Raw genomic sequence first — 6,000 nt, 5'->3', positions numbered from 1 at the left:
ATGCTGAGAGAGAACGTTTCCTCATTTGAGCTCACCCTTGATGGTCACATTTAACTGGATAGCGTTCAAAATGAATCTCTGATTCTCAGAATGAAAGTTCGACTGGTTGAGAATTGTCCACCGGAGAGTACCTAAAAATGATTGGGCCGTTGATATAATAACCCAGGATGTCATTCAAAATAAATATATGGTTCTTACTTACTAAAACCCAACACTTAACTCATTCACTCCCAACCATTTTCACTGAAGCACTGGATTTTGACTGCTTTTGCAAGGCCCACAGAGTATTGTGTTCTATTGCTATAAAACATGGAATCTACCAAAAGAAAAAATAGCATCTCTTCTTTCATCAGGAAAAAAATATATAAATTATATTTCCATCTGTTTCCGTTTTGCAGCAATTAGCATTAGAATATAGCTAAGTTTCATTAGAAATCTGTTTAAAACAATGGGGAAAAGAGGTTTTTTTTGCAACATGGCCCTGTTTGATCTCTTATACTCTGCTGCCACCTGTTGGCTGTTTTTGTAATAACTACCATTGCTTCAAGCGTTTTATTCAGGTCAGAGGCTACATCAAAGCCTTCTGAATGCTCTAGCCTTAAAAAAAAAAAAAAAAAAAAAAACGTATAAATACGTCTTTGGGAGCAAATGACTTAACATTTGGACAATAACAATGTAGTACAATGTTCCCTTGTTTATCGCGCGTTACGTTCCAAAAACTAGCCGCGAAAATGGAAGTCCGCATTAATTTAAAAAATTACAATTAAAAATTTAAATCATGTTAATTATATATATATATATATTTTCATTTATTGTGGGAATGCTGAATCCCACCTTAGGCTGGTTGCATTTCAGCTTTTCACTTATGATTTATCTACAATTGATCATTTGTAATTTTCACACAATTTATCTTTCATTATCATTCGATTAACACGTTATATTTATTGTAGGGCTGCACAATATATCGAAAAAATATCGATATCGCGATATTGGCCCTTGCAATATGCATATCGCAAAGGCATGCAATAAGTTTTATATGGAATTTTATGCTTTTTATATGAATTTGACCAGTCAGATGCTAACTAAAATGTGCATCGCCATTCAATAGTTGAAAATTATCAAGACATAATTACAATTAATTAACTAAGATTACATTAAGGTTGCTTATTTTGCCACATGAAAAATGTTTTTCTTTCATTAGGTAATAAAAATGAAATTTCTTTAGGTACATGTTAAATATCGCAATAATATTGATATCGCTATGTTCAGCAAGTATATCGCATATCGCATGTTTTTCCAATATCGTGCAGCCCTAATTTATTGCATTCAATTTAATGTTCAATGACACATTCACTACTATCATTAGTAAATACTAGTTACTAGTAATACTACTACTACTATTACCACTACTACTACTACTACTATTACTATTAATTACTAGTTACTAGCAATACTACTATTACGACTACTACTACTAGTAATTACTAGTTAATTACTTTGTAATTTTCACATAAGTTATCCTTCAATTTACTTCAAGAGCATTCAGCTATTAGCATTCAGCTTTCAGCATTCCACCACAATTTCTTCAGAAATTGCACTTAGTATAGTTTTGTATTTTGGTCTGATTTATAAATTTATTATAATTGCTTTTTATTCATCATATATGTTTTTTTTATCTCATTTACATTCATTTTTTTCCATTAAAAGTGTTTTGTTTTTTGTTTTTTACTGGTACTTATTACAGTATACAGCACAGTGTATCAATTTTTTCATTTATTATTTATTTTGAGCTTATTATGAATGATTTTTCATTCATAATTTGTTTTCATTTTTCATTTACAGTCATTTTTCCCATTAAAAGTGTGTTTTTTTTTGTTTTTTGTTATACAGCACAAGCACAGTATATATTGTCTATCTCCGGATTGCAATGTCGTGGAGCGACGTGACAGACATGTTTGGAAATGGTCTCGTCGACGCGAATCCGCGGATGGCCATATGTCCCCGGTCAGACATAGGATTCGAGAGAAACGACCACGTAAAGACTAAATTAATAAACAAACCAAAAAGCACGTGAAAAAAAAAAAAAGCAAGCTGTAAAAAAATCTGCGAAACAGCGAGGCTGCGAAAGATGAACCCGCGATAAACGAGGGAACACTGTACTTTGGTTGTGTTTAGTGCAATTTGGTACTAAATAAGGACGTAAATGACCAGTGGGCCATGCAATGAATAGGCGACCTCACGGCAATCTCGTGCTTGCAGATGTGAGCAGTGCCTAATGACCGAGGCCTGTAATTTGACCATCAAAGCCCGCCACTAATGATAGAACTCCAAAGTCATTTTGAGATGTGCCCCTCGTCTATGAAAAACCGCAGAGGAGGTCAGTGACGCACTAGGCCGTGTACACATAAACGAGCAGCGTATATAAAAACATCTATAGGTACAGGTTTGGCATTCCCGTCACCTCTCTTGTCTGACAGGAGGGAATGTCGTTCTGGATCAGCCCCAACACATGCTGTATGTGGTCGATGGATGTGGAAAGTGTACATTAATAATTAGAGTAATACAGTACAGATCCCATTATTACCATACATACTGAAGTGAAGGAGAGCAGCACCAAGAAGCATTGTCAGTATGTCGGGCTTCTAGATTATGAAGAAAATATGAATCACCATTAATTTGGTAATAATCGCAATTAGGTCAAAGTTTAAACATTTAAAAAATGGGTTTGCGGGGGTCTGACACTCTCCCGATTTCAACATGATTGATCCAACGGTGCTCCATGAGTTGTGAAATCTTTTTAAATCCTGCTTTAAAACATCTCCACAACTTTATCCTGGACATGCCTCTGAGACCATCACAGAATCATCATCATCATCATCATCATCATCATCATCATCATCATCATCATCATCATCATTTAGGTCAACATTGGATCATTCAGAAATCATCAGGGATCTTCTGGGGTCAGTTGGCTGCGCTGAGAGAAAAGGGAGTGAATAATTTTGCTCGCCTTAGATTTCAGCTTTTTGTAAAAATAAATAAATAAATAGCTAAATACATAAAAGTGTCATTCCATTTCCCAATTCTGTCCCACTTGGTGTTGATTCGTCACAAAAAAAAATAAAAAAAAATCCAATTTCTACATTTATGTTTTGAAGCTTGAAATGTGACATAAGCTCAAAATGTTCAAGGAGGGCTAATATTTTTTTTTATATTTTTGATTTTATTTTTTTATTTTTTTTTATTTTTTAGTGCACTTTTTTTTTACAGGTAACCATTTTTTTTTAACCTACAATTTTTTTTATAGGTACAAATCGCGACTTTTACAGATACAAATTTATACTTTTTCCACAGGTACATTATTTTTTTTTACATGTTACTTTTGCACCATATTTACCTCCATACACTCACACTACACTGTACATGTACGCAAGTGAACGTAGACTGGATGAATGAATTGATACTCAGCAAATTTGAACAGCAGAAAGATGTTGGCAATATTGTATTTTTAAAAAAATACACAGCATTCATTTGTGCCGTTGGGAATGTCAAACTGAACATTTCTACTTGCACCACAAAAAAAATTGAGGCTTGGGCCACTGCGCTCCTAAAAAAAAAAAAAAGTTACAATAAAATGAATAGAAAAATAAAATAATACATAAAAAATATTTAAAAAATAAATAAAAATTAACTCTTTGACCGCCAAAATCGTTTAATAACGTTTAGTAAAATCACGATGTATGCTGCCATAAACGTTCAGTGACGTCAACTAATTTTTTTTTTTTTTTCTTTAATATATCAGTGGTCAGTGCAACGTCCAAGTGCAGAGCAGCCGGCCGGGTCAATGAGTTGTGAAATCCAAAACCCCCACTAACTATGGCCAGCAGATGGCAGCGTAAGCTGCTCGGGCCCTAACTAGAGCTGCGAATTACAATGAAACATGGCACAATCTGATGAAATTGAACGTTTTCAAGGCTGACGTGAATGATCAAAGCCTTTGTCACATTAAACCTAATTTGATGGAGCGTCACTAAACAAAAACTATTAGTATCAAAGTCACTGTTGTGGAGAAAATGCATCTTTTCTTTTCAATTTTGGCTCAATGTCACTCAAATGACCTATTTTCAAATGGTGATTACTAAAGAACGGAATAAGTTAGAAACATACTTTTTTTCTGATGAAAGAATGGAATGCGATCTTTCATGTTGTTTATGTAGCAAAAAAACAAAACAAAACACAATATTCTGTTTGCTTCGAAAAATGAGTTAAAATGCTTGAAATCCGCTGGCATTGTTTTTTTTTTTTTTTTTTTTTTTTTTTTTTTTAATAACGTGTGGCAGTAAAAGAGTTAAAAGTTTGTCTAGAACCCTACTGTGTGGCAAGAATATTCAGCAGCTAAGATATTCAGGTCATGTTACATTTCAAAGCACAGTGACACAGTCAACGTGAAGCTCTTCGAAGTCTAAACATAGCTCAAACATTCAAGATAAAGCCACACATTACAAAGACAAATGAGGTGATAAACTGCGCGTATGTCAAATAAAAGCGATGAATTAAGTACTTGCTCGGTTTGTTATCGGGCCGAGTTGTGCAGCTGCATGAATGGGAGTGAAAACACGGCAGCGGGCATGCAGAGGGAACAATAAGGAGGCTGCGAGATGAAAGACTTCTCAAGGCCTCATTGAGATAAGAAATATATTACTTTTTTCTTTCCCCTCCAGTGTACTTCATTTGAAAGAAGCCAAATTGTACCGCATCGGTGAAGGGATAAACATCCATAGTCAATGACCTAAGAATTTGGCTCATTAAGCTGTAAAACGTATCTTGAATTTTACATTAGTTAATGTAAGACAAACAGTCTGAGTTATGTGCAGCTGCGTAATAATCTTATTCATACACTTTGCGGCTAAAGGAGGAAAGCAAAGTTACTGTTGCTAAGTCCGTCGAGCTTCCAACATGACGCTTCCACTGTCCACTACAAACACTGCATACAGCACCACATTGGTAGACTCATTAGCTTAGCGCCAACGATAGTCAATAGAATAGCCGACTTTAGCATTCTGAGCTAACAGGATGTCATTGTTTTGCACAATAATGCAAGTAAAACTTGGAGCAGAAACAACTAAAAAAAAAAAAGTAAACAATTCACTTTTGAGAAATTCAAATGATTATTCTGCAAGTGGTCAAGCTCATTTTATATATACCTTTTAAAAGAGAGAAAATACTCCCAAAACTTCCCATTGTTGCATCACATAGCCTTCCAATTTTTCTCTCCAAAAGATTATCACAAGTGATAGGATTAAAAAACAAACAAACTCAAGATCAGCTGAATTCTTGAATGCACTCAACAGTCACTCACATTCATTAAATCAGCCAAGCTGTTAAAAATCAATGCAGTTACCCCTGCTTCAGAGAAATGTAAATTAGTGAAGGATTGAAAACAGATCCCTGAGGAACACCATGTATAACTGGAAGAGTGAGGATGCAGTAAAACAGACAATAAGTTTTGTTTTGTTTTGTTTTGTTTTTCAAGGAAAAACAGGCACTGGTTTTTATTTTACTAAATGATTTATTGAATATCATTTTTTGACGTCTCAAAATTGTCCATTTCGGTGTTGATATGAATGGTTGTTTTGGTGATCCATATGTGCTCTGTGATGAACTGACGACCAGTCCCGGGTCTACCCTGAATGTGCTCACCAGTGAAGAGGCACTCCAGAAAATGGAGTGATTTGTTTTTGCCAAAAGGGTAACACATTAGCTATCATCGTTAGCAGTTCAAATGTCGAATAAAGCCAACAGAAGTGTTTGGAGGTCTTGTAAAAGCATGACATCATCCATTGTGGAGCCGACATGACTGCATTGCAGCAACTGGTGGCACCGCCATGAAGTCTTTAAGGCCGCTTGTGTGAGAGCAAGTATGCGGTTCAAAGGCTTCACGATGAATGACAAATTATATGGGCCTCGCTTTGAAATCAAATCTCGGAAAACTCCTAACCG

The sequence above is a fragment of the Festucalex cinctus genome, chromosome 1 (assembly GCF_051991245.1).
Source record: "Festucalex cinctus isolate MCC-2025b chromosome 1, RoL_Fcin_1.0, whole genome shotgun sequence".
NCBI lineage: Eukaryota > Metazoa > Chordata > Actinopteri > Syngnathiformes > Syngnathidae > Festucalex > Festucalex cinctus.
The sequence above is the reverse complement of the archived record's forward strand: the minus strand, read 5'-3'. Positions refer to the sequence as shown.